We start from the raw sequence: 27,996 nt of genomic DNA on the forward strand, positions 1-27,996 counted from the left end.
CACAGCCATGACATGGGAGAAAGACTACATGTGACGTGTGCTTTTTAAAAATGAAACATTGTGAAATTGTACATACCATATAGAATGTAAACTATATATAATCTTAATAAATGTTTAGAATTGAAAAGGGTTCAGAAAATGAAACCATCTGTGAATATTGATGGTTCATTTATTTTCGGGAGGTGTCATGATAGGGAGATAGATATATGGAACTTGGTTCCAGAAATGGGATTCAAATTTAACAGGCAATTTAGGGGTTAAACAGACTGAAGGAAAAGACGGCTAGCAGCACACTCAGTGGGTTACACCCACAACCTGAGTTACCTTGTCCCATTCAGTCTTAATCTTGTTAACAGGATGCACCGGTTCAACCATGATGATCTACTCAAGATCCATTGTCATTCGGGGCATTATCCCATTAGCATCTGATGACTTATTTGTCCGTCAAAATTAGGTGCATGTGAATAGCGTAGCTCTTTTGCATAAACGGGAGTGGGAAATTAAGCAGTCCAAATTCTCTCTCTCTCCCCCTCGGGTGACTGTATGGAGTTTGCACATCCTCTCCGTTGGGGTGCTCTGGTTTCCTACCACTGTCCAGATGTGCAAGTTAGGTGGATTGGCCATGCTAAATTGCCCCATGTCCAAAGGTTAGTTGGAGCTACGGGGATAAGGCCTGGATGGGGCGCTCGGTCGGAGGGTCAGTGCAGATGTGATCGGCTGAGCAGCCTCCTTCTGCATTGTTGGGATTCTATGAATAGCTTAGGTGATGCGTCAAATTAAATTATATTTCACTACTTAACTTGCAACGGCTGAACATCAACATTACAGCAATATAAAGAGAAATCAATCACTGTTCAGCAGTGGACTTTAGGATAGTCACATTAGGTAACAGTAACTATAAAGATAAAAGCAGTTTGACATTTTGGATATGTAACCTTTCTTCAGAGCCAATTGGTCGATTAAGCATTACATGTTAAATGGCATGGTCTGTATTTCCTCTTTACGGATGCAGATTGTCCTGCTGTATATGGAATAATTTGCCTCTAATACAATTCCAGGCAATTTGGGTCTGCTCTCATACGTTCAACAAAATATTTTTCCCCTCACATAGCAGTATCTGCCGCCTTAATCCAACACGTCAGCATGCAAAACCAAACAAATCTCTTTTGCATAGAACATATTCCACGGGCAAAATATTTTCAGACACCAAGATCAACATTAATTTTATTGTAGGACAATTATACAACACATTGATCAACAGGAGACTTGACTATGTGTAACTTTTGACAGAGGTTTCAATCTCTGGAACATGCAGAAACAAGCTACTGTGAACAAAACTAACTTTTAATACTGACAGTAATTTTAACATAATCCCAAAGCAAACTACCATGACAATATGAATCACCATAACTATAGGTATAACTGAAACTAAAATATATCAAGCCAAGTATAGCACGTAGACATTCAATCACAAGATTATGTTTCTGGATCAGTGTTAATCCGAGGAGATCATCCGATTCTGTTAAATTAATTTAATTGCCACTTCACTCTGGGTCTATCAATCATACTTCACCTTGAATTTAAAAAATTTACAGGAAAAAATTGTTCCACCCTGATGCTCCTCAAGCGATACATATATAATACAGTATATCTCCACAAGATCCAATCCTAATAGAAGGATGGAAGAATAATGGGAGACCACAGTCAGATGCACAAAAGTATCTGATGCAGATAAGAAAATGTGAGCACTCTGATTTTCCACATTCATTAACCAGAAATGCAACTGCTATCTCTGAAAATAGACTTTGTAACACCTTACAAATTAATTCTGTTCTACTAGCCTGCAGCAACCATCACTTGGGTGTTGAGTCACTATCATAGTTGCAGTAAAAGCCAGACATTTATCTGCTGCAGTTTGGAAAGGGTGATCGGACTAGTTTGACGATGTGCACTAATTAACATGTTACACCTATCCCTACAAAGTCCAGCAGGAAAATAAATAGAAATATTAACACCTATCCCTGTAAAGTCCAGCAGGAAAAGAAATAGAAATATTAACATGTTTTTAATAACCCTGAAATTTGATGAACATTAAAAACTGGAAAGAGCTGCAGAATCATTTGTTCTTTCTGATCATAAATGTCATGTAACAGTCAGATAAATTTCAGCAGCTTCGAAGGTACAGCTCTAATTACCATAATTTAACAACTGTGAGCCTCCCACTGGTAGTACTGTGAAAAATAAAGCCAACTGAGCCTTACATTGTAAGGAAAGTGGTAGAAGATTGTGATAAACACAATTTGGATAGTTGTTGTCATTATGTAACCAACACACATTACACGTGTATCACTTGTGATCTAGTAGTCTGGAATAAACCATCCGTCCGAAACGTTTCGCACATTTTTGGTCAAATTAACTCTTGGGTAAGAGGGAGAACCAATGGATGGTTCTGTACAGACAGAGTGGGCCGAATGACCTGCCGTGCTGTCAGATTCTATGAAATGGCTAAATTAAGGATCGTCTGATCAGAAGACTCGTTTAAAAATACAATATTGGCATTTCCTCGACTTCACTACTTCAAACTGGAACACACTCAGAAAAACAAACAAAACAAAATGTATCAGCAAATTTTTTAAAAATTAGCTGGCTGCATGACAGTAACCGTGACAGTGATTTAAGTTTAAACAGCTGTAAACAAAACTTGAACCAAGTGACAGAAATGTTGACAAATAGACACTTGGACTATCTATCTCTCTGCTGTCGGTTGAAAGAACGAGACCGTAACTCAAAACATTGCAGATCAAAGGAAAAAAAAGTAGGAAACGAAACTGATCAAAACAAATACATACAACATTTGCAACTGTTTGCAGGCGAGCTTAACCTTACCTGTCTGCGTGTTATGCAAACACTGCTTCACGACCAATAAATGGAACCGCACAACGAAGAAGACAATTTTATTTGCGAGCACGATTTGCCCCTGCCTGACATCAACACATTTCCCAGCACTGATGGGATTATGCAACTGTTCTCTTAAACACAGGGACCCAATCCGTTTATTAAAGCCACAAATACTCAAATCGTTCTGACCACACTGGCAAGTCTCTGGCAGCAGTTATTAGCTGCACATTTTACCTGAACGATCCAAAGTGTCAGAAAAGGAAAACAACTAGTATCCTCCTCGCCCCCTCCCCTCCAGCTTTATGAAGAACTTCGTGTATGAATAGGTAACATGCAAAAGCAAAAGCTTACCCTTTTCAGTTGCGTCTTCCGTGCTGCTGCTCTTCGCTGCCGACACAAGACAATCCCCGCCGATCGCAGTTTGGCCACTTTAGTTCGCGCGCCTGCACATACCAGGGAACGTGACAAGCCCGGTCTCCTCATTGGCTCGCGGCCTCCGTGCCCGGGGAGCCAGACCATTGTTACGTCAGGACAGTTGCAGAGCGACGCGCTACCATTGGCCGCCCTGGCTGCCAATCTGCTGCTCTCGCTACACAACCCTCACGTGGATTCCAATGTGTTTGTCCTCGGGCTGCGCAGCGTTCCAAAGACCCACCGCTCAGCAAGCTGCTGCCACAGCCTATCCGACAGCCTGGCTGTTTGCTTTCAGCTTCGACTCTGTGGCATTGGCTCTCCAATCGCATGCTTTTTGCAAGCGTGACTTACACAAGGTGTGGCTTAGGTCAGGCGGCTGGCGGCGCGGTGAAAGGTGCAGTTGGGGACCTAAACAAAGGCTCGGAATTTGCTGCATAATGGCGAGATTTATTTATGCATTTATTTTTTTAAAACTTAAAACACGGCAATTTGTGACCAGCAAGTTATACACTAAGAAATTACTCGGCATACTTTACACCCGTGCCCAGAAACCTACCCCTGAAGGTCAAGAAATTGCTGCCTGCGAATTAAACTGAACCTGGATAGTTGCAACTGCTTAAAGACCTTGTCAATAATGTTCTGACATCTTTACATTAATAAGATCCATTATCCTGATCGGTCACTCACCCATTCCTGGAGGCCAGAAAAATAATTGAAACCAGACTCTTAATCCTGCAAGCAATAAATTGTTTTTGAGTTTTAAAATAACGAAATACAATTTTTTTTTGTTATCCTTCCTGAATTGTTTCTTCTCTCCTTCGTTCAATCTTTTTTTAAGCTCAATTTGCTTTATGCATTTAATTGGACTCAAATTCATCCCGTTGGGTTTGCTATTGTTTGCTATGTTGATTTATCCTTAGGTTTAATTTTTTAAGAAGATGCAAATATGGAAGGAGCCTACTTGCACACAAAGTCAGACGACATGCTCTACAATCTATCAAGACTGAAAACAAAGTCAAATACACATTGCGCCCTGAACCTCTACATTGACAATGCTGCACAAGTCATTGATATGGAAACTCAGCCGCAAAGACTCATCGACTGTCTCTCTCATGCATGTAACTTATTCTCCCTGACTATAAATATCAAGGGAATCCTGGTTATGGAACAAAGAACAAGATATTGCATCTCCACCGAGATCACACTACCCTGTTGGTAGTAGTTAGTAAATCCTACTACCTTGGGTACAAGATAACAGACAATCTGTCCCTTGATGCAGAGATGATGCACACATAGGGAAAGCAGCTACCATTTTTGGCCGAAGTACAAAACGCACATGGATTCATAGACATGGAATAACGTCAACCTGTCCTGTGGGACCAAGCAAAGGGTTTAAATGGCCTGTGTTCCCAGCACTTTGTTGTACGGCCATGAAACATGGATGACTGACAGCTACCAGGTGTAGCCACCTGGGTTCGCCACTTCCCTAGTTTAAAATGGAGATTCGCAAAGAACGCAGGGAAAAATGGACAGCATTCGAAAACAAGCAGTTTGCAAAGTTTTCCTGTATATTCGACTCACAGAAAGCAGACAGCATTGAAACCAGCAATCTGAATATTAATGAGCGATTCCCGGGCACAATGGTAATAATCGAGAATGGTCAAAACAAGTCAGACTCCTCAGCGCCAGCAGGAGTCCAAGACAAAAGAGGCTAACGAGCCCCAAGGAACGCCCAGCGATCAGGGAACAGCCCCAGTATTGGGGAATTCAAACCGATCGATTGGTACGTGATCCAATCGATTGGAGTCAGGAACGGGGTCCGCCCAAAAGGGCGCGAAGCCCCTGGGGCCTATAAAAGACAGGTCCCAAGTTCAATTCAGTCTCTTAGCCAGCCCTCCCAGCAGAACATCTTAGCAGCTCGGAAGAACTCTTGACCGTGAGAAGGGAGGCCTAGCTAACAGCTACACCGACAAGTAAGTGTCCAGTCAACGCACGCTACGAGATAGGCGCTCCTGACCCTTAGTCTGTACCAGTTGGAAGCCCGCAGCCCCAGGATTGAACAAGAGGCCATTGTTCCCTGACCCAGTGGGTTCTTTTCCAAATATAAGTATTGGCCTGTAGTGGTAGAGATAGTCTAGTTTTGTAGTGTTTATGCATGAGTAGCGATTAACTGTGTATATAATAAACATGTTTTGATTTGAACCTTACTAATTGGTGTACCGAGTTATTGATCAGCACTTGAACTTGAACCTCGTGGTGGTATCATAAAGATACCTGGCGACTCTAGAGCAAGGTAATAAAACAGAGCCAATTGAGTGTAAATCACACTTACCAGAACGAGCAACACAGGGAAAGAAACTCAACAATTTCCATCTTCGCTGTATGTGGCACATTATGGCTATATCCTGGCAGGGAAAAGTCACAAATGCAGCAGTCCTCTCAAAGTCAGAGCTCCCTAAGCTGATCAGCACACATCACACAGAGGTGGCTTAATTCGCTCAGGCTAATCCATAGGGCAAAAGATGCTCACACATCCGAGGAATTTTTGTATGCAGAAGTGGCCGCAGCCCTATGACCAGGAGGCTACCCAAAGCACTGCTTCGAGGGTTGCAAATGTGAAATGAAGGCCCTAAGCATTGGGCCTCACACCTGCAAGTCGCTAGCTGATGACAAGAGGAGAATGGCCACACCTCCTGTAGGCTGGTGATGGTGACCAATGGCTCTAGCGGCTTGGCTACAAACCCCAATGCCAAAAAGCTTCCTAGATGGAAGGATGCTGATACACATGAGTATCTGATCACTAGCACTCAATGCAGTAGTTGCACCACAGGTCAGTGTTCAGAGGCTTGACGATTGGAGAATTCTATACAGAATCAATGCTGGCAGGAAACCTGAACGGCATAGATCAAATTAAGATCTACATTTTTATGGAAGATCTACTAAAGATAAACTTGACTGCCACCCGAAAGTTCTATTTTTATCAGCTTCTGTAAGAAACATATTCTAATAAAGGTATTTTAATCCCTTATAGCCTAATTCTTATGTATTGAAGTATTATGCTGATTCAGTATCTTGCCATATCGCATGACAACAGGGCATTTTGTAATCTGTAAGTAAATCTGAATAATTAGCTTTAGCACGTACAGTGTTCTCCTGGTTCTGCTTTTTGGGAGAGGCATACGAATGCAGAGGACTCTCAAATAATCCCTGGTGTTCTATGACATAATTAAAGGGCAATTGTTAACCATGCATATTCTGTTCCAAACATAGCACATGTTTCAGAATGTGGGACTGCCTTTGTTTCATTAGCACAAGAATAAAATATTTACACTGTGGGGCTCGGATTTTATGCTCACCTGTCGGTGGATTTTTGGGTGGGGGAGGCTCTGTAAAATTCCTTGGATGTCTTTACCATCACCCTCCTACTTGCCATTTTATGGTGGAATTGATGATACCTAGACCAGATTGGCTGTCTTTGCCCTAATCAAGGTCCTTAAGTTGTCAATTAACGACCACTTAAGGGCCAATTGCAACCCAGACTCAATTTTAAGGCTGGCAGGAGAAGTTCTGGCGTGGGATTGGCTGGAAAGTTACCCTGCTCAGCCGTCAGACAGGCAAATGGAGGGGGAGGGCACCTTCTTCATTGGCCTCCTTTCCACTGCGAGCAACCCTCCCCTCCTCACAAGTTCTTCCCCCACAGAACCACTCTCCACTCCTGCTCCCTACGGCCTCTTCACCCCATTCTGCCCACCTGCCTCGGGCCTCAGATGCTCTTTCTGTTGTACACCCACCAGTACTTACCTGCTCCTGGAAACTGTGACTTTGAACCTGGGGAGTGCTTATAATCCCAGTCCTGGCCACTACACTACTGGCACGCTGGGTTGAATCAGATTGGCCAGTAGTTCTCAGCGATGAGACTTCTTCCCGATTGAACATAGAACATAGAACATAGAACAGTACAGCACAGAACAGGCCCTTCGGCCCTCGATGTTGTGCCGAACAATGATCACCCCACTTAAACCCACGTAACCCGTATACCCGTAACCCAACAATCCCCCCATTAACCTTACACTACGGGCAATTTTAGCATGGCCAATCCACCTAACCCGCACATCTTTGGACTGTGGGAGGAAACCGGAGCACCCGGAGGAAACCCACGCACACACGGGGAGGACGTGCAGACTCCACACAGACAGTGACCCAGCCGGGAATCGAACCTGGGACCCTGGAGCTGTGAAGCATTGATGCTAACCACCATGCTACCGTGAGGCCCCTGAGGGGTGTAAGTCCTCACTTTCGCTAACTAATGTCTATGGGGCAGCCAGTATGAGTGGAGACACATTCCCCACTGACTGCATGGGTGGGAAGGCAGGATACCCCACCATCCAAAAAATTCTGCCTATGGAAAAACATTAGAAATCCCTGTAATTTACTATTTTTTCACGTAAATCTTAACCAGAACGTAATTGCAGCTTACCTGTGTTCTCCTTTTCCACTTTCCTGCGAACTATCTTTCCAAAAAGTGCTAAACTTAATATTATTTTGACAACTTGTAGCATTCTGGGAGCAAAACCAATGCTCACCTGGCGAGAGTGCTGCTCAATTTCCTAATTCTTATAGGATTTATATCTATTCTTTATTTCCAGGCTTTAATCACAAAGTAAATAATGGCACTGTTGAATTTGAAAAGGGGAATTACAAACATGTGATCTTTGCTGTTATTTAATACTCTACCTTTACAATGGCATTTCTACTATTAAACTATTAATTTCATTAGCATTGTTCATGTTTGTCAATGGTAAATTGTCATTTTGGGGACAAATCACCACATGGTATTCAAATTTTGAAACTACGATACCAAGTGATCAAATCTAAGCTCTGCAGTCCTGCCTCATCAGGAGGGTCCACAAATATCCCCATCCTCAATGATAGGCGAGCCCAGCACATCAGGGCAAAAAACAAGGCTGAAGCATTTGCAACCATTTTCAGGTGGGTGATCCATCTCGGCCTCCTGTGGAGGTCCCCAACATCACAGATGCCAGTCTTCAACTAATTTCATTCACTCCATGTGATATCAAACAGTGGCTGAAGACACAGGGCACTGTAAAGGCTATGCGCCCTGACAACATTCCGGTGTCACGGTCGAGACATTATTTATTTATTTATTTTCTTATAAATTTAGAATATCCAATTCATTTTTTCCAATTAAGGGGCAAGTTAGCGTTCCCAATCCACCTACCCTGCACACCTTTGGGTTGTGAGGGCGAAACCCATGCAAACACTGGGAGAATGTGCAAACTCCACACAGACAGTGAATCAGGGCCTGCATCGAACCTGGGACCTAGTGCCGTGAAGCTGTAGTGATAACCACTGCACCACTGTGCTGCCCAATCATGGTCAAGACATAATGGCAAATATACATATATTTATTCATTAATTGGAATACTTTATGAAGTTTTTTTTCCCAGTGCTCTCATAAATGGATAATTGATGAACTAACACATGGTTCAGCCAATCACCTGATGCCTTGCAGCAATTTCAAGGCAACAATGGTCATAGCGATGGGAGGTTTGGTGCAGCTACGTCTGCACAAAGGAAAACCTTCACAAGACGTGACCTCCCATAATGGTGCTAATGGCAAAAGCATTATCAGACCTAACACCATGGGTTCAACAAAAGGAGAGGTTAACCTTGTCTTGTTATGCTCTTGGCGTAGCATAAGCTGCTTCCTTGATGTTCACTCTGACAAAGGAAGGTTCAGACGTGGAGATAACTTCAACACGTTTATTAAACTATTTACAATTCTCCTACTCGGATTCACCTCTACTGTTAATCCTTCTATAGCTACTCAGACTGACGAACCAGTCTGCTACAATCCATTTGGTGGGTGTGATGTTGAATCAACACTGTGTCTGTACTCACTGAGTGGCTCCACTGAAAGAGGAAGATCCTGTGTGTTATGTCCTTTATATATGGGTTGGTGTAATGCCCCCCTGTGGTAGTGTCACCTCTGTGTGTATCGTGAATGCCCATTGGTCATGTCCCATCTTACTGACCTATTGGTTGAGTGTCTGTGTGTCATGTCTCTGGTGCTCCCTCTAGTGTCTAGCTAGTCTACGTGTACTTACATTAACCCCTTGTGTATCTATAATGATGCATATCACCACAAACCTGAGACCAGTGTCTACCAAAAACAAAAGGAGTCCAGTCCAATTAAATACTTGGATTCCAGCGGTGGGAATTGATGCGACCATCAATTCACACGAGACAGAGAGTTGAAGTGAACAGTGGCTTTAATCAACAAGAACTGCCTGCCTGCAACTGCTCAGCTCTGAGGGCCGCCTACAGGGCAGCTGCTCTTTATACCTCCCCTCAAGGGGGCGGAGCCCACAAAGGCACCAACATGATACAATCAGTGTAGTACAGTACAATGGTCCATAGGTGGAGCCCACATGGGCAACAGCGTGGTACAATGTAGTACAGTGGTGAATGGTTACCATAATACGTTCACCACAGGAATATACATCCTAGGTCCAACAGCGAGTATGTGTTACATGACCTCCCTCACTCCCCCCAGAAACTGCTCTGTGAGAATGTCTGTAGGAACTGAACTCTGGCAGTTCCTGTTTGACCAACTAAGTGAATAGAGCTCCAGGGCTGTCTACCAAACACCCTGGTAGCAGTATAAAGAACCTGCACCCTCATCAAATCTGCCAACTGCTGAAACCTCGGAACTCGTGCCTCCAAGCTACCTCATTCTATGCGCCTTTGCCTGTCATGCAGGCCTCGTTCCTGAAAGACGAAGCCTTTGAGAATTAGCCAAACTTCCCTCGATAGGAACATTCCAGTTGACTCATGATTCTGGACTTTGGACACATGTAAAAGCAATACTTGTATTTTAATTGTGGTTGTTCCCAGAATCCTCTTCCTTTTTTCTCTATCTCCATTTATTGTGTGTGTAAAAAGGGGTAGACATTGAGAGTTGTGGGTGAAAATAAACCAACCCTCTTATTGGCATCTTACCTTGAATTTGCTGTGCAAGTCATCACTAGAGGATTGGAACATTTCTAAATTTAAGGGTTGAGGGAAATACACCACCATTTTTAAAAGGGGAAAATAAGAATATAAAAACACCTTTCTGTTTACAGCCAGGTAGAGAGTGGGCAATTTAAATCGACCTTCTCTCCTGTCCGAGGCAACCGTAATAGTAGTGAAGTCTTGTGTTCCAGAGCTAGTTACCCCTGAAGCGAGGCTGTTCCAGTACAGTTGCAACACTGACACCTCTCCAGCAATGTGGAAAATTGTCCAGGTATGTCCTGTCAACAAAAAGCAGGACAAATCCAACCCAGCCAATTAGTGCCCAATCAGCCTCCTCGATCATCAGTAAAGTGATGAAAGGTGTCATCAGCAGAGCTATCAAGCGGCACTCACTCAGCAATAACCTGCTTACTGTCACTGGGTTCTGACAGTGCCACTCAGGTTTCTGACCTCTTTACAGCCTTGCTACATATATGGACAATAGAGCTGAATTCAAGAGGTGAGGTAAGAATGACAGTCGTTGCTATCAAGGCAGCACTTGACCGAGAGTGGCATCAAGGATTCCGAGCAAAATTGGAGTCAGTGGGACTCTGGGGGAAAGATTGCTGGTTGGAATCATACAAGGCAGCAAGGAAGACGTTGTGGTTGTTGGAGGTCAGTCATCTCAGTTCCAGGCCATCACTGCAGGAGTTCTCCAGTTGCTTCACCAATGACCTTCCAATGACCTTCCATCCATCATAAGATCAGAATTAAGGATTATTGCTGAAGAGAGCACATTGTTCAGCAACAGCTGTGACTCTTGACACATGAACAACATTCAGGGCAGAATTTTCTTATTTTTTAACTCAGTGTCAACTCAGATGGGAAAAGCGGTGTGTTGCCCATTGGCTCCACTTCCGGCTCTTCTCACCATACTTTTTGAAACTTAGTTTTTTTTAAATCCTGGAAGTGCGTTCTGTGGCATCACACTGGCAGCACTCACAACCATCTCCTCAAGGACAATTAGGGATGGGCAATAAATGCAGGCCTAGCCAGTGACTTCACAGCCTGTGAAATAACTTTTAAAATCAAAAAATTAGCTTAGGCTGTCTTGTCTTCTGAGCATTTGCTTTTTGAAAGCATAATCAAAGCATTGTCTTCATGAAGCTTTCAATAAACAAGCTTCAGTCTTTGATTGATTGATTTCCAATTCAATATCTGTAACTTTTAATTAAGTTTGATATATGGTTCATTGGTTTGTTTACGAATGAAAAACAGTGACTAAAAATAACCGCCATAATATTTGATTTGTCTACATCACTACTTGTTTTCCAGGAAATGTGCTAAAGATTAAAATGCCCTCCAGGAGCAAAATACTCAATTTAAAGTGAAGTTTAAAGCATTATAATTCATTTTTCAGCATTCTCAATTTCTAAATGGAATATTAGTCAAATTAATTAAGTATGTAGGTGGAAGTTCATCATTATTGCCAACCTCACAAGATAATACATGTTGCAACTTTTAATGTACAGATATACTTCAAAGAAAACTATATTAATATATGGGAAATAATGTCCATATAATACTAAATTAAATCATAAGATTATAACATTTTAAACATAGTTAATTCATAGAATCATAGAATCCCTACAGTGAAGAATGAGGCCATTCAGCCCATCGAGTCTGCACCGACCCTCCGAAAGAGCACCCTACCTTGGCCCAATGCCCCGCACTATCCCCATAATATCACCTAACCTTTGGACATAAGGGGCAATTTATCATGGCCAATCCACCTAACCTGCACATCTTTGGACTGTGGGAGGAAACTGGAGCACCCAAAGGAAACCTTGCAAACATGGGGAGAAAGTGCAAATCCACCCAGACACCTGAGGTTAAAATTGAATCCAGGTCACTGGTGCTGTGGGGCAGCAGTGCTAAACACTGTGTAATAGCAGTGCTAACCACTGTGCCCCCCTCTGTCATGACTCAATCATTTGCCAATTATTTAACAGTCCTTAAAAAAAAATGGAACTTAAATTCAGTGCTGTCCTGCTTGATATAAAGTGGCAGAATGAATGTTCATACCAATTCATCATGCCGCAAGGTTTCTGAAGAAATACAACAGGCACTTCCTGAAAGGGGCAGGGAGGGAATGGGATCAGAAGATCAGAAGGCTCCTTGCACAGATGGCAAGTGGAGACAAACACTTGCGAGAAAAAAATATGTTCACTTGCATCGTGGAGATTGGAATACACTTTATTGTCTTTCATTCATTAGAAAAAGTGCCAGACTACACAATTGGATATAGAATGTAGAATTCATTTGGGTATAACAAAATAAAATGTTCCAATAATGTAACATTGGAGAACATTCTTGACATGTGTGAGTTCACATACAGCAGAAACTTAGCAAAAAATTACAGGTGACCTGTCTAAGGCTTTTTCATCCGTTTGCAGTATGCCAATAAACCACCAGCTGTGTAAGGTCTTTTTGGTGTTGGCCATAATACATTCATCCGTGTTGTTGATAAGACATTTATGTTCCGTTTTGACATTTGGAAATACAGATTATCCACTAGTGTGGGAATGTTGCACTGAGAGTAGCAGATTACACTGTTAAAACTTTACTTTTATTGACCCCAGTTGTGTTGAGAGGACTAATAATGTCTATCATTCAATCCAAGCTCTTTGCCCTACAAGAGGTCTCACGAGTGGTATATGCTTAAATATTGAGGGGGTAAATTCTGTGAAGGTTCTCCAACTAGTCATAACTTTAGCGGAAGAGTTATGGAAACACTAGGAAAATCGTGAATTTGCCATTTGCACTTTCCATTGAGTTTTTCATGGCTTTTCTGATGAAGTTATGGCAATTGACAGAACCCCTTGTATGTCTACTTCTGTACACTGGGGGTCATTCTGAAATAGAACACAAGGGAGTGTGTCAGTAGCATAACTTGGATACATGCTCTCAGGGTGTGTAAAAAGTTTTTAAAAACATGTATTTTATTGCAGACATTCAAAAAGACAAAAACACGAATCAGTAACATTATCGACACCCTCATATTTCACAGTTTGTGCAATTTTCCCACTTTTCACCACCCCCCCCACACACCCCCCTCCCCGCGACAAACAATTCCTCAAACATTGTCAGGAACAGTCCCCACTGTGTTTCAAAACGCTCCGCTCAAACTCAAACTTGATCTTTTCCAGCTGAACAAGGTCAAATAGATCCCCTAGCCAGGCCTCCACCCCTGGTGGCGTTGACGATCATCAATCCAACCGGGCCGGGCAATTAGAGAGGTGAAGGCCATGACATCAGCCCTCCTCTCCTCCATCAGCTCTGGCATTTCCGATACCCCAAAGATTGCCACCATTGGTTCCGGCCCGACCTCTATTCCCACAATTATTGATAGCGTCCTGAATACCAACTCCAGTATCTCTCCAACTTCTTGCAGCCCAGAACATGTGCGCATGATTTGTTGGTCCTCACTCACACTACTCACACTTGTCTGCCACCCCCTGGTAGAAACCACTCATCCTCGCCCGAGTCATGTGCACACTGTGCACCCCCTTGAACTGGATCAAGCTCAACCTCGCGCACAAGGAAGTAAAGTTTACCTTGCTCATTGCCTCACTCCACACATTCCATCCTATCTCCCCCAGCTCTTCCTCCCATTTATTCTTGATCCACACCATCTGCGCTCCCCTTGCTCCCCCAGCCAACCATATATATCGCCAATTCTGCCCTCCATCTCCATATCTGGAACAGCAACCGCTACAGCAACTTTGGAAACCCTCTCCATTACTTCCGCGTAAAGTCCCGCACTTGCATACACCTGAACTTGCTTCCCTGCGGCAGCTCAAACCTCTCCAGCAGTTCTTCCCGATCTGTAAACCTCGCCACAAGATATAAATCCCTCACCCTCACCAGCTCCACCTTCCTCCACTTCCTATACATGCCATCCATCTCCTCCGCCTAAACCCATGGTTCACACGCCCCAGCGTCCACACCGACATCCCCTCCACCCTAAAGTGTCTCTTCAACTGGTTCCACACCCTAATCGTGGATTACACCACCGGGCTCACCATGTACCTCCCCGGTGCCAGCGGAAGCAACACCGTCACCATTGCCATCAGGCAGGAGCTCTACAGGGCCCCTCCTCTATCCTAACTTATTCTAACCCCTCTCCTTCCCACCACTGTCTCACCTTCTCCACGTTCACCACCCAGTAGTTGTGCAGCAGGTTTGGTAGCGCGACCCTCCTTTCTGCCGCTGCCTTTGTAACAAGGCCTTCTTTCCCCAAGGTACCTGCCCCGCCCATATAAACTCCGAGATCACTGCGTCCAATTTCCTTTCCTCTCTAATTGCCCAGCCCGGTTAGACCGGTGATCGTCAACGCCACCAGGGGTGGAGGCCTGGCTAGGGGATCTATTTGACTTCCTTCAGCTGGAAAAGATCAAGTTTGAGTTGAGGGGATCAGCGGAGGGTTTTGAAACACAGTGGGGACTGTTCCTGACAATATTGGAGGAATTATTTGTCGCGGGGAGGGGGCAGGGGTAGTGGTGAAAAGGGGGAAAATTGCACAAACTGTGAACTATGAGGGTGTCGATAATGTTCCTTTGTCGATAAAGGCCTTTGGGATAAAGATCGGGAGGGTCTGGAATACAAACAGATGTCAGGTGTAAGATATCTTACCTCCGAAAATCCCCTCTACCCTCCTCCACCAATGTTGTCAGGTTCCGCTTGTGTATTGTTGACCACTCCCTAGTAACCTGGACCTATCAGATACCTGATCCTATCACAGGCTACTCGAAATGGCAACTACCCAGATTGGTTCTCTGACCTGCCATATTCATCAAAAACACCTCATTATTTCCGACATTCAGCTTATAGCCCGAAAAGTCACCAAAGCTCTCCAATATGCCCATAAATCTCCCCATACTCTCCAGTGGGTCCGACACGAACAGCAATAGGTCATCTGCGTTCAGTGACACCCAGTGTTCCTTACTGACCCTCACATCCCCTGCCATTCAACTGACGCCTTAAGGGCAATTGTTAAGGGCTCTATCGCCAGCGCGAACTTCAGCAGCAACAGCGGATAACCCTGCCTCATTCCCCTGTGCAACCAAAACTCCGTAAACACATACACTCGCCACCGGGGCCACATACAACAGGCTCACCCATGCCACAAACTTCAGGCCAAACCCAAACCTCCTCAGGATCTCAAACAGGCATGTTGCCTGGTATGGAGGGAAGATCATTTGAGGAAAGGCTGAAGGACTTGAGGCTGTTTTCGTTAGAGAGAAGAAGGTTAAGAGGGGACTTAATTGAGGCATACAAGATGATCAGAGGATTAGATAGGGTGGACATCGAGAGCCTTTTTCCTCGGATGGTGATGTCCAGCACGAGGGGACATAGCTTTAAATTGAGGGGAGATAGATAGAGGACAGATGTCAGAGGTAGGTTCTTTACTCAGAGAGTAGTAAGGGCGTGGAATGCCCTGTCTGCAACAGTAGTGGACTCGCCAACACTAAACGCATTCAAATGGTCATTGGATAGGCATATGGACGATAAGGGAATAGTGTAGAGGGACTTTAGAAGGGTTTCACAGGACGGTGTAACATCGTGGGCCGAAGGGCCTGTACTGTGCTGTAATGTTCTATGTTCTATGTTCTATGTTCCACTCTACCCGGTCAAAAGCATTCTCCGCGTTCATAAAGACCACCAACTCTGGCAGCCGCCCTTTTGAGGCGGTCATGATCATGTTTAATAACCTCCTAATTTTACTGGAAAGCTGCCTGCTCTTTACAAAGCCTATTTTGTCCCCAGTGCGCACCCCCAGAACACACCCCTCTATTCTCCCCGTCACTAACTTGGCCAACATTTTCACATCCGCGTTTAGCAGTGAAATGGGCCTATATGACCCACACTCCAACAGGTCCTTCCCCTTCATCGGGGTTAGCATGATCGACGCCTGAGCCAATGTCTCCGGTAGCTCCCCCTTCTCCAGCACCTTGCTAAACATCCCCAGCAAGTGCGGTGCCAACTCTGTCGCAAACTCTTAAAGAGCTCCGCCGGGTAGCCGTCCAGCCCCAGGGCCTCCCTCGACTTCATCCTCCTTGTACTATTCATCACATCCCTCAGCCCTAATGGCTCCTGCCATCAGCCCTAATGGCGCCTGGCTCCTCTCTTCATCCAGCCTTGGGAACCCCCTTCCCTATCCGCACCCTCTGAATTTCCCTGGAAGTGGCCTGCCTCCATAGCTCATGGGCCAGCACACGGCTCACCTTTGATGTGCTATGTACTCTGGGATAACACAGGCTGCAACTGGATGCAGCTTTAACCAAAAGATACTCCAGACCTTGAAGTTAATTCAATCTGATTTACTGAACCAGTAGCACAGTTAGCACAGTTCTCTATGAGTTCGACTCTCTGCTAACCTAAGTGTGGTTACTCTGTCTGACTGAACCAGACTAGCTCTTAGCCATGTGCTGGAGGTGTGATACTGTAAATACACCCTACTCACTCTTTAGATGTTCATCAGTGGAAAGAGGCTGAGTGTGAGTGCCTCATTCCTTTTAGTCAGATACCACCCCTGAGTGTCCTGCCTGCTCATTGGTCATGTCGTATTCTCTGTGTTCATTAGTTGCCTGTCTGTGCCTGTCTGTATATCATTATCTGTATGTCTGCATATCATGACAGCCTTCTCTCCATCTTCATACTGCAACCCACTCGTCCTAAATAGCTGCCCCATTATCATCAGCCTGTCAAACTGGCCCGTAACCTTTTTCTGTCCACCAACCCCTCCTTGGTGGGAGCTCTCGAATATTTCCTGTCCACCTCGACCATCTCGTCCAACAACTGTCCGTACTCCCTGTGGGCCTTGAATGAGATAACTCTCCCTGAACCACCACCTTCAACGCATCCCAAAATGTGGCCGCTGATACCTCCCCATTCTGATCGAACTCCACAAAACCTGTGATCACCGACTGCAACTTCTCAAAGAACCCCTTGTCTGCCAAAAGCCCCAAATCCAGCTTCCATCCCAGCCTCTGCTGCTGCCTCAAACTAAGTCTAGCCTCCAGCCAGTGAGGCACATTATCCGAGATCACGATTCCCTTGTACTCTGCCCCTACCACCATCGCTAGCCTCACTACAAAGAAAATCAATTCTGGAGTATACCTTATACACATGCGGGAGGGAGTACTCCCTCTCCCCCGGGTTCCTAAATCTCCATGGATCCACTATTCCCATCCATACCAAAGACCCTTGCAACTCCTTCTCCATCGTCAACCTTTCCATTGACTTAGGGCTCAATCTATCCACCCTTTGTTCCAGCACGCAGTTAAAGTTACCCCGATAATCAACTGATGCATGTCTAAGTTTGGAATTATTCCCAGCCACACCTTCAAAAACCCCGCGTTGTCCCAATTTGTCACATGTAAATTCACCAGCACCACTGGCGTCCCCTCCAACACACCACTCTATCACAGACCTCTCACTCAGGTCCCACACTTCCTTGGCCCCTACAAACCCTGTCCTACCTCACCCCCTGTGATGAATGTATTATGCCAATAATCCACCATTGTATTTGTATCTGTGCTGTTGTTCTTGTATTTGAATCTGTGCTATGCTGTTGCCCTTGTGGGCTTCTTCTATGGGCCATTGTATGGCATTATCCATAGAAGAACATGTTGGGGCATGTATGGGCTCCGCCCATCGCTCCTCCCCTTGAAGGGAGGTATAAAGAGCAGTCGACCTGTAGGCGTTTCTCAGTATTGGATCAGTCGCAGGCAGGCACTGTTCTAAGTTGATTAAAGCCACGGTTTACTTCTACTCATGTCTCGAGTGAATTGATGGTCGCATCACCCTCCAACTTTGAATCAAACCCTGAGTGTAATACCTGACCTACCCATCCCTATCTCAACCTGACCTGATCCTTCACATGGAGATGCGTCTCCTGCAGGAAACCACCCCCGCCTTCAAACTCCTCAAGTACGTGAAGACCCAAGACCTCTTCACCAGCCTGTCCAGTCCCCATATATTCCATGTTCTGAATCTTACTGGAGCCTTACACCTTCACTCCCCTCTACTGTCCGCATTCAGCCCTTTCCGATTCTACCTCTTTGAATTTCGCTCTGAACCGGGACCATCCAAGATGGCCTCATCTCCACCCAGGAACACGCTCAGTCTCCAACTCTGCCACGTTGCGTCTCCCCCTCCCCACCCCTCCCCCTCTCCCACCACTTGGCTATCCCCTGTGGTCACCTCCCCCACCTCACTTCTGTTCACCAGCATTAATTGCCAGCGTGGCAGCTCCTGCCTGAAGGCCCCGACAACCTACCTCTCCACCCTCCCTCCCGCCAATACACCTAACCTGCATATATTTGGGTTGTGGGGGTGAGAACCACGTAGACATGGGGAGAATGTGCAAACTCCACACGGATCGTAACTGTCATAATATTCACTCATGCATATAATGAGATGCAGACAGGCAGTGATTGACACATAGGATGACCAATGAACACACAACACAGAACATCCAATCACCAAACCAGACACCACCACTATAAAGCCCAGAGGGCATTAAGACTCCCACTCTTTTCGGGACCCAGATACTGAGGCAGTCAGAGTGCACAAGTTAGTAGGCACTATTGCCATGTGGTAGCTAATAACTCTGGTCAAACCAGTAAGAGGTCATCAGTTGGATTAGTAGAGTGTCAACACACAGCTGAACATGTACAGCCGTTCGGAGTTTAAATAAAACCGTGTTAGATCATCTCCGGTGTTAGACGTTTGTTTCTAGCTTCCCTGCATCCAGTTGCAGTCAACATCAAACCAACCCGCCTAACACATCATGGTACCAGAGTGCTATTAATCCTGCCGAACCTACCCCGAGTAAATCTGCAACAACCAAAAAGCTGCCATCCAGCGACATGGAAAACATTCAGCCTCTTCCACTGCTCCGCATCTCCGGCAACCTCGCCGCCAATTGGAAGATCTTCAGGCAAAAGTTCCTCCTCTATATCGAGGCCTCCGACCTCAAGGCAGCATCAGATGCAAGGAAGATCGCGCTATTTCTCTCGACCGCGGGGGATCACGCCATCCATATCTACAACTGGCTTACGTTTGCCGATGGCAAAGACAAGGCGAAGTTTAAAACGGTCCTGCTAACATTCGACAGCCACTGCGAGATTGAAGTGAATGAGAGCTTTGAACGGTACATCTTCCAACAGAGACTTCAGGGTAAGGATGAACCTTTTCAGTCCTTCCTGCCCCACCTCCGCATCCTGGCGCAGTCATGTAATTACGGCTCAGCGGCTGATTCCATGATCCGGGATCAGATTGTTTTCGGGGTCCACTCCGATTCCCTTCGGCAGCAGCTCCTCAAAGTAAAACAGCTAACTCTTTCCGTCGCTATTGAGACGTGCGTGGTCCATGAGCATGCTAAGAGTCGTTACTCCCACATCAGTGCGGCGGAAAATGCAAAACTGTCCTCCCACGAGGCAGAACGGGTGCAGGCCATTGAAAAAATGCAAGGCCTGAGCATCGAGGAGAGTGGCCGTTTCGAGCGCTTTTCCTGGGTCCTGACGCCTGCGCGCCACAGCCGGGTGGATGACGAGGCCGACAACCCTAATGCACAAGTGCGTACGTCGGCCAACCGCACTGCGCATGCGCGTTGGTGCACGGAACGCGCTGACGTCAGCGTTATGACGTGTCCGAATTGTGGCTCCGCCCATTTAAAGCGGCAATGTCCAGCCAAAGGACGGCGATGCCTGCACTGTGGGAAGCCTGGCCATTACGCGGCCTTATGCAAGTCCGCTCCACCGATTATCAGCCAGCGGTCCCAGATACAGCGCAGAAGTATCCGCTCGGTACAACAAGACATGCAGGATGCTGATCCCGACAGCCCAACGGATCCTGATGCTGATTGCCTCGTATCTCCATATCGGGTGGGCACCATAACCACACGCGAGCTAGTCTCCACTGCACCGGCAACCCGCCTTTCGATCCTCAGTGTGGATCCCGACAATGAGTGGTGTGCTATCCTCACAGTCAACCAGGCTCGCATCCGATTTAAACTGGACATCAGCGCGTCTGCGAACCTCATATCGCAGTCAGATCTCGACAGCATCCGTGACCGGCCTAGCATTCTTCCACCAGTATGCCAACTCCTCAACTACAATGGCAATGCCATAGCTGCCAGTGGATCGTGTTGACTAGGGGTATCTCACAAAGAATTCAAGGCAACCTTACGATTCGAGATCATTCGGCCTGACAGGGCGTCCCTGCTCGGTGCTCGTGCCTGCATGCTCCTTAATCTGGTCCAGCGAGTCCACACCATGTCCTCGACACCGGCGACTGCCTCGACTGATGTGAACCTCCAGGCCGAGATAGACGACATCCTCACGCAATACCACAACGTGTTTGATGGAATGGGCACGCTCCCATATCGCTACAAAATTCTGCTAAAGCCAAACGTTACCCCAGTGATCCATGCACCACGCCGGGTGCCGGCTCCTCTCAAGGTTCGCCTGAAAAAGCAGCTGCAAGACCTCCAAGACCAGGGCATCATCTCAAAGGTCACGGAATTAACAGACTGGGTCAGCTCCATGGTCTGCGTCAAGAAACCCTCTGGTGAACTCCGCATGTGCATTGATCTCAATGACCTGAACCGCAACATCATGCGGGAGCACTACCCGATCCCGAAGCGTGAAGAGTTGACCAGTGAGATGGCTCATGCCAGATTCTTCACCAAGCTGGACGCCTCCCGGGGTTTCTGGCAAATACAGCTGGATGCATCCAGTCGGAAGCTGTGCACGTTCAACACCCCCTTCGGCCGCTATTGCTACAACCGCATGCCCTTCGGTATCATATCAGCTTCCGAAGTATTTCATCGCATCATGGAGCAAATGATGGAGGGCATTGAGGGGGTGCGAGTATATGTGGACGACGTGATCGTCTGGTCCACAATGCCCGAGGATCACATTGCCCGCCTCAGACAGGTCTTTCAGCGGATTCACGAAAATGGCCTCCAGCTCAACAGGGCCAAATGCTCATTTGGTCAATCCGCTATCAAGTTCCTGGGTGACCACATTTCACAACACGGGGTGCAACCTGACGCCAAAAAGGTGTTGGCGATCAATGCCATGAAGACCCCGGAGGACAAGCAGGCGGTCCTCCGCTTCCTCGGGATGGTGCATTTTCTCGGGAAATTCATTCCCAATTTGGCAGCCCATGCCGCGGCCCTCCGGCATCTCGTAAAGAAGTCGACAGTGTTCCAGTAACTGCCCGCACAAGAAAAGGAGTGGCTCGAGCTAAAGGCGAAGCTCACCACAGCCCCAGTACTGGCATTCTTTGACCCAACCAGGGACACCAAGATATGTACTGACGCTAGCCAGGACGGCATTGGGTTGGTGCTCCTCCAGCAAGACGACTCCTCGTCCTGGGCTCTAGTGGCATATGCCTCCAGGGCCATGCCGCCGACCGTGCAACGGCATGCCAGATCGAGAAGGGGTGCTTGGGTCTCCTGACAGGAATAGTCAAGTTTCATGACTACGTACATGGCCTGCCGAAGTTCACGGTGGAGACAGACCACAGGTCTTTAGTCCACATAATCCAGAAGTATCTAAATGACATGACGCCTCGGCTACAGCACATTCTTCTTCGTCTCCGCCGATATGACTTTGAACTCGTCTACACACCGGGTAAGGAGCTGATCATTGCAGATGCCCTATTCAGGTCCATCACCACGCCGTGTGAACAGGGCGACTGCATCTGCCACATAGAGGCAGAGGTGCAGTTGTGTGCCAGCAACCTACCAGCCACTGATGAACGTGTGGTCCAAATACGTGAAGAAACTGCCAAGGATCCTCTACTGCAGCGTGTGATGTAACACCTCGCCCATGGCTGGCAAAAGGGGCAGTGTCCCCAGTTCTTTAACGTAAAGGATGAGTTAACGGTCATTGAGGGAATCCTTCTTAAACGGGACAGGATCGTCATTCCTCAAAGCATGCGAGCTATGGTGCTCAGGCAGATCCATGAGGGTCACCTTGGGTAGAAAAATGTCAACGTAGAGCTCGGGAGGCAGTTTATTGGCCGGGTATCAACCAGGACATTGCTAACAAGGTCCTCAACTGCCCGACCTGCCAGAAGTTTCAACCGGCTCAGCCCAAAGAAATACTGCAACAGCACGAGCTTGTGACCTCTCCATGGTCTAAAATGGGGGTAGACCTCTTTCACGCCAATGGGCCTGTTTACTTGCTTCTGGTCGACTACTTCTCCAGTTACCCAGAGGTGGTGAAATTGTTGGACCTCACGTCTAGGTCCGTCATCAAAGCCTGCAAAGAGACGTTTGCCAGACAAGGGATACCACTCACAGTAATGAGTGACAATGGTCCGTGTTTTTACAGCCAGGAGTGGTCTGATTTTGCACGATCCTACAACTTCAGACACATCACTTCCAGTCCCCATTACCCGCAATCAAACGGGAAGGCCGAAAAAGGGGTCCATATTGTCAAGCGGTTGTTGTGCAAGGCTGCAGACTCAGCATCCGATTTCAACTTGAAGCTGCTGGCTTACAGGGCGGTTCTTCGGTTGACTGGTTTGTCTCCGACGCAGATGCTCATGAACCGCAACTTGAGGACGACTGTTCCAGCCATTCACATTCCAGACCTTGACCACCTCACGGTGCTGCAAAAAGTGCATCGGTCCAGGGACCAGCAGAAGATTGTGTATGATGCTCATGCCACGGATCTGCCTGCGCTGGCTCCCACAGATGTTGTTCGAGTCCAGTTGCGTGAGGGAGGTTGGTCAGCCCCAGCTGTTGTTATCAGGAAGGCTGCCCCAAGGCCTTTCATTGTTCAATTGGCTGATGGCTCCGTTCTCCGGCGCAAAAGGAGGGCGCTGCGGAGAGTTCCCTGCCCACCGCCTAACCGCATTTCTCCGCCTGCTATCATGCCTCCTCCGGACGTTTCCTGCCATGAGGACACCGATCTGCCATCGATCTCGCCACTGCTGCAATGCCAGCAATCCCACGTGTCCAAGTGCCGGCGTCTCCTGCTCCACCTCTGCGGCGATCAACCAGAATTCGGCACCCGCCTCAAAGACATAAGGCGGAATTCTCCGCTCCCCACGCGGCGTGGGAGAATCGCGGGAGGGCCTCCTGACATTTTTTACGCCCCCCTGGCACCCCCAGCGATTCTCCCCCCCCCCCCTCTCGGAAAAATTGCCGCTCGCCGTTTCTCACGGCGAATGGCAATTCTCCGAGCCCGATGGGCCGGGCGGCCGGCCCTTCACGCCCGTTTCACCACGGCAGCAACCACACCTGGTCGCTGCATTCGTGAAACGGGCTCCAGATGCCCGTTTGTGGCATCTAGAGGCCCGTTTGGCACAGGAGCACCGTGACTGTGCTCGGGAGGGGACAGGCCCGCGATCGCTGCCCACCGATCCTCGGGCCAGCATCCAAAACAGACGCACTCTTTCCCCTCCGCCGCCCGGCAAGATCAAGCCACCATGTCTTGCCGGGCGGCTGAGGAGAAAGATGGCCACTGCGCATGCGCGGTTCGCTCCGTCTGCGCGATGAAGACATCCGTGCATGCGCGGGTTGGAACCGGCAACCCGCGCATGCGCTGATGACCTCACAAATGCGCCATTTTGCGCGTCATTTCCGGTGCAACGTGGTCGCGGCCGGGAAAGATGGAGGCCCGCTCCTAGCCCCCCGGGTGGGGGTGAATCAGGTGCGGGGAGCGGGCCCCGAGGCCGTCGTGAACCGCGGCCGATTTCACGACGGCCATCCCGATTTTTATTGGGAGCGCAGAATACCGCCCTGAATCTATAGACTTTACTTTTGTAAATTGCGTTCAGTTTGCTCTGTATCTGCACGATAGACACCTTCCCATGTTTATATGTTAGTTAACTCACCATTTGTACGTAGTCAGACATGTATATACCTTCACGTTTCATACCTTATTTTAAAAAAAGGGGGAGATGTCATAATATCCACTCATGTATATAATGAGATGCAGACAGGCAGTGATTGACAGATAGGATGACCAATGAACACATTTGGGCAGCAGGGTAGCATGGTGGTTAGCATAAATGCTTCACAGCTCCAGGGTCCCAGGTTCGATTCCCGGCTGGGTCACTGTCTGTGTGGAGTCTGCACGTCCTCCCCCTGTGTGTGTGGGTTTCCTCCGGGTGCTCCGGTTTCCTCCCACAGTCCAAAGATGTGCGGGTTAGGTGGATTGGCCATGCTAAATTGCCCGTAGTGTCCTAATAAAAGTAAGGTTAAGGGGGGGGTTGTTGGGTTACGGGTATAGGGTGGATACGTAGGTTTGAGTAGGGTGATCATGGCTCGGCACAACATTGAGGGCCGAAGGGCCTGTTCTGTGCTGTACTGTTCTATGTTTCTATGTTTAACACAGAACAACCAATCACCAGACAAGACACCACCACTATAAAGCTTACAGGGCATTAAGACTCCTACTCTTTTCAGGACGCAGACACTGAGACAGTCAGAGTGCACAAGTCAGTGGACATTATTGCCATGTGGTAGCTAGTAAGTCTGGTCAAACCAGTAAGTGGTCGGCAGTAGGATTAGTAGAGTGTCAACCCACAGCTGAACATGTACAGCAGTTCATAGTTTAAATAAAACCGTGTCGGATCATCTCCGGTGTCAGACGTTTGTTTCTAGCTTCCCTGCATCCAGTTGCAGTCGATGTCAAACCAACCCGCCTAACACATCAGTAACCTAAGGCTGGGATCAACCCTGGTCCTCAGCACCATGAGGCAGCAGTGCTAACCACGGCTCCCCCGTTCTCGGCTTTTGCCTTAGGGACCTGTGTGCCCTGTCCACATCTGGGGTTCGGCAGCCTCAGCAGCACCGAGGGACAAGCTGCAATGTGGCTACTGGGGCAATTATTGCTGCCAGGGGAGTGTCTCTGTAGGCTGTAGAGTGCTCAAAAAGGTGAGTACCACAACCCTGGAGGCCATCAGATTCCATCGGAGAATCTTCCCTCCCAATCAGCATGTAGGCAAAATGCTTGCGAAGGTGGGAAGTGTTCCTCAAATGACACTTAAGCATTTCCTACTTTTTGCACTGCGGTGGGATGATGCAATCACCTCCCTTTCCCTCATGTTTGGCAGAATTTCCACCTCTCAGTCTGTCAAATTCAGCCCAACAGTACTATCCATTTTGTACAGTAAATATGCCAATACATTTCACCATTAACTTTAGATTTCTGGGGGCAGCACGGTGGCGCAGTGGGTTAGCCCTGCAGCCTCATGGCGCCGAGGTCCCAGGTTTGATCCCAGCTCTGGGTCACTGTCCGTGTGGAGTTTGCACATTCTCCCCGTGTTTGCGTGGGTTTCGCCCCCGCAACCCAAAGATATGCAGGGTGGGTGGATTGGCCATGCTAAATTGCTCCTTAATTAGAAAAATTAATTGGGTACTCTAAATTTAAAAAAAACTTTAGATTTCTGGTAAACATTTATGTCGGTAAGGCATTTTAATTTATTCAGGCAGGTTTTTAGTGTATGTAGGTGATTTTGATTACTAGTTTTAATTGTGCTTTGTGTAGCCGAGTAAATAATTTGCATGTGCTTCAGTTAATGAAGGAGCCAGCTCCTTTTCAATATTTTATTCTGTGAGGTGGTTTTATAGCAGGTTAAAATGGTTATCTGTAGATTTTGATATCACATGAAAGTATCTTCCAACTAATGTTCAAAGCACAGTGGATTCTGGAGCCATGCATGGTATAATATCAGATATAGTGCTTTTGAAGATTGCTTTCAACTAGTATGAATCGACAAAACTAAAATACTGGCACTACACAGCAGGTCTATCAGCTATTTAAAAATGAGAGAAATAGGTTAACATTTGGGTGTTAAAGCAGGTTAGCTTTGTCAACAATGGTCACTGTCCGTGTGGAGTTTGCACATTCTCCCTGTGTCTGCGTGGGTCTCACCCTCATAACCCAAAGATGTGCAGGGTAGGTGGATTGGCCATGCTAAAGTTCCCCTTTATTGGAAAAAAAAGAATTGGGTACTCTAAATTATTATTTAAAAAAAGCTTTGTGAGAGCAGCATGGCGGCGCAGTGGTTAGCACTGCTGCCTTGCGGTGCTGAGGTCCCAGGTTCGATCCTGGTTCTATGTCACTATCCATGTGGAGTTTGCACATTCTCCCCGTGTTTGCGTGGGTTTCAGCCCCACAACCCAAACGATGTGCAGGGTAGGTGGATGGGCCACGCTAAATTGCCCCTTAATTGGAAAAAATGAATTGGGTACTTTAAATTTATTAAAAAAAAGCTTTGTCAACCATATGAATTTGCACTTCTTTTTTAAAATAAATTTAGAGTACCCAATTTCTTTCTAATTAAGGGGCAATTTAGCGTGGCCAATCCATCTACCCTGCACATCTTTGGGTTGTGAGGGTGAAACCCACACATAATGAAAATGAAATGAAAATCGCTTATTGTCACAAGTAGGCTTCAAATGAAGTTACTGTGAAAAACCCCGAGTCGCCACATTTCAGCACCTGTTTGGGGAGGCAGGTACGGGAATTGAACCGTGCTGCTGGCCTGCCTTGGTCTGCTTTAAAAGCCAGTGATGTAGCCCTGAGCTAAACCAACACCGGGAGAATGTGCGAACTCCACATGAACAGTGACCCAGAGCCAGGATCGAACCTGGGACCTCGTCGCTGTGAGGCAGCAGTGCTTAACCACTGCACCACCGTGCTGCCCAGTCAATTTGCACTGAGAGAGACTTCAACATAGATAACAATCCTAAGGTGTGTCACAGAGTGTAATTTACAAAAAATGGATGTCAAACCAGAGATGGAGATATTATGGGGGGCGATTCTCTGGCCGCGTTACGCACAGTGCATATCCCGCTATGTTGGGAGAATTGTGGGAGAGCCCCGACACAGGATTTGCAGCAGTTTCCGATGCTCCCGGCCTGTTCCAGGTGGCATGATCAGGATTTCATCCAGAAAGACCGAGACGCTGATCACAGCTTATTTGCATTCAATTTAATTTCATTAGTGAGATTAAAGTCGAATGCAGCGGCCTCCTGGTATTCTGTTGCCTACCTCCAAGGGTAAGTCACGACTGGTCCTTAAAAGTGGGCACTAGGTGAGCAGTGGAGCAAACACACCAAGAAGATGGGGATCATGGGGAAATAGGGCACCCGGTATGGAGGCCTCCCTCCACAATATTGAGATTGAGATCAGTCAGCATGCCGAATACACCTGCTCCTTCTGCGGGAAGACAAAGACGAAGCGCAGAGCAGTCGGTATCTGGAATGAAAACAGTGGCTGGAGGATTGGGCCTACAGTGTTGGGCCTACAACACCACCTCAGCCGTCACAGTGAAGTCTGCAATTCGCCGTCTGCGGCAGATGAAGGATTAGTGAGCACTGGTCGTGAAATCGACCCCTTCCAGAGGTTTAAGTATCAGCAAATCTGTTAGTAAAATGCTAAAGACAAAAAGAAAAGTGGGTACTAGATGCCATGGGCTCCAAAGGGTGGCAAGGAGTTGAGTATCCCTCTCCACGTACCTCCAGGGGGCACAAAGACAGAACAGCCTCTGGTGAGGTGGGGGGGGGGGGGGGGGTGTCCTTCAAGGCAGCTGGAGATTGGGGGTCACAGGTTGACCTGGAGGGGGAAG

The 27,996-nt window shown here is 47.1% G+C and overlaps 1 protein-coding gene and 1 pseudogene across 1 annotated transcript in view; one reads left to right on the forward strand and one right to left on the reverse strand.

The window, feature by feature from the left end:
• LOC119976003 (period circadian protein homolog 2-like) overlaps positions 1–2,904 on the reverse strand; it is a 51,524-nt gene extending 48,620 nt beyond the window's left edge. The window contains 1 exon segment of the mRNA XM_038816027.1: positions 2,887–2,904. The gene's annotated coding sequence lies outside the window, so the exon portion shown is untranslated.
• Positions 2,905–10,860: 7,956 nt separating this feature from the next.
• Positions 10,861–27,739, forward strand: LOC119975626 (annotated as a pseudogene).
• The last annotated feature ends 257 nt before the right edge of the window (positions 27,740–27,996 follow it).

This window comes from Scyliorhinus canicula, chromosome 13 (genome assembly GCF_902713615.1).
Source record: "Scyliorhinus canicula chromosome 13, sScyCan1.1, whole genome shotgun sequence".
Classification (NCBI taxonomy): Eukaryota; Metazoa; Chordata; class Chondrichthyes; order Carcharhiniformes; family Scyliorhinidae; genus Scyliorhinus; species Scyliorhinus canicula.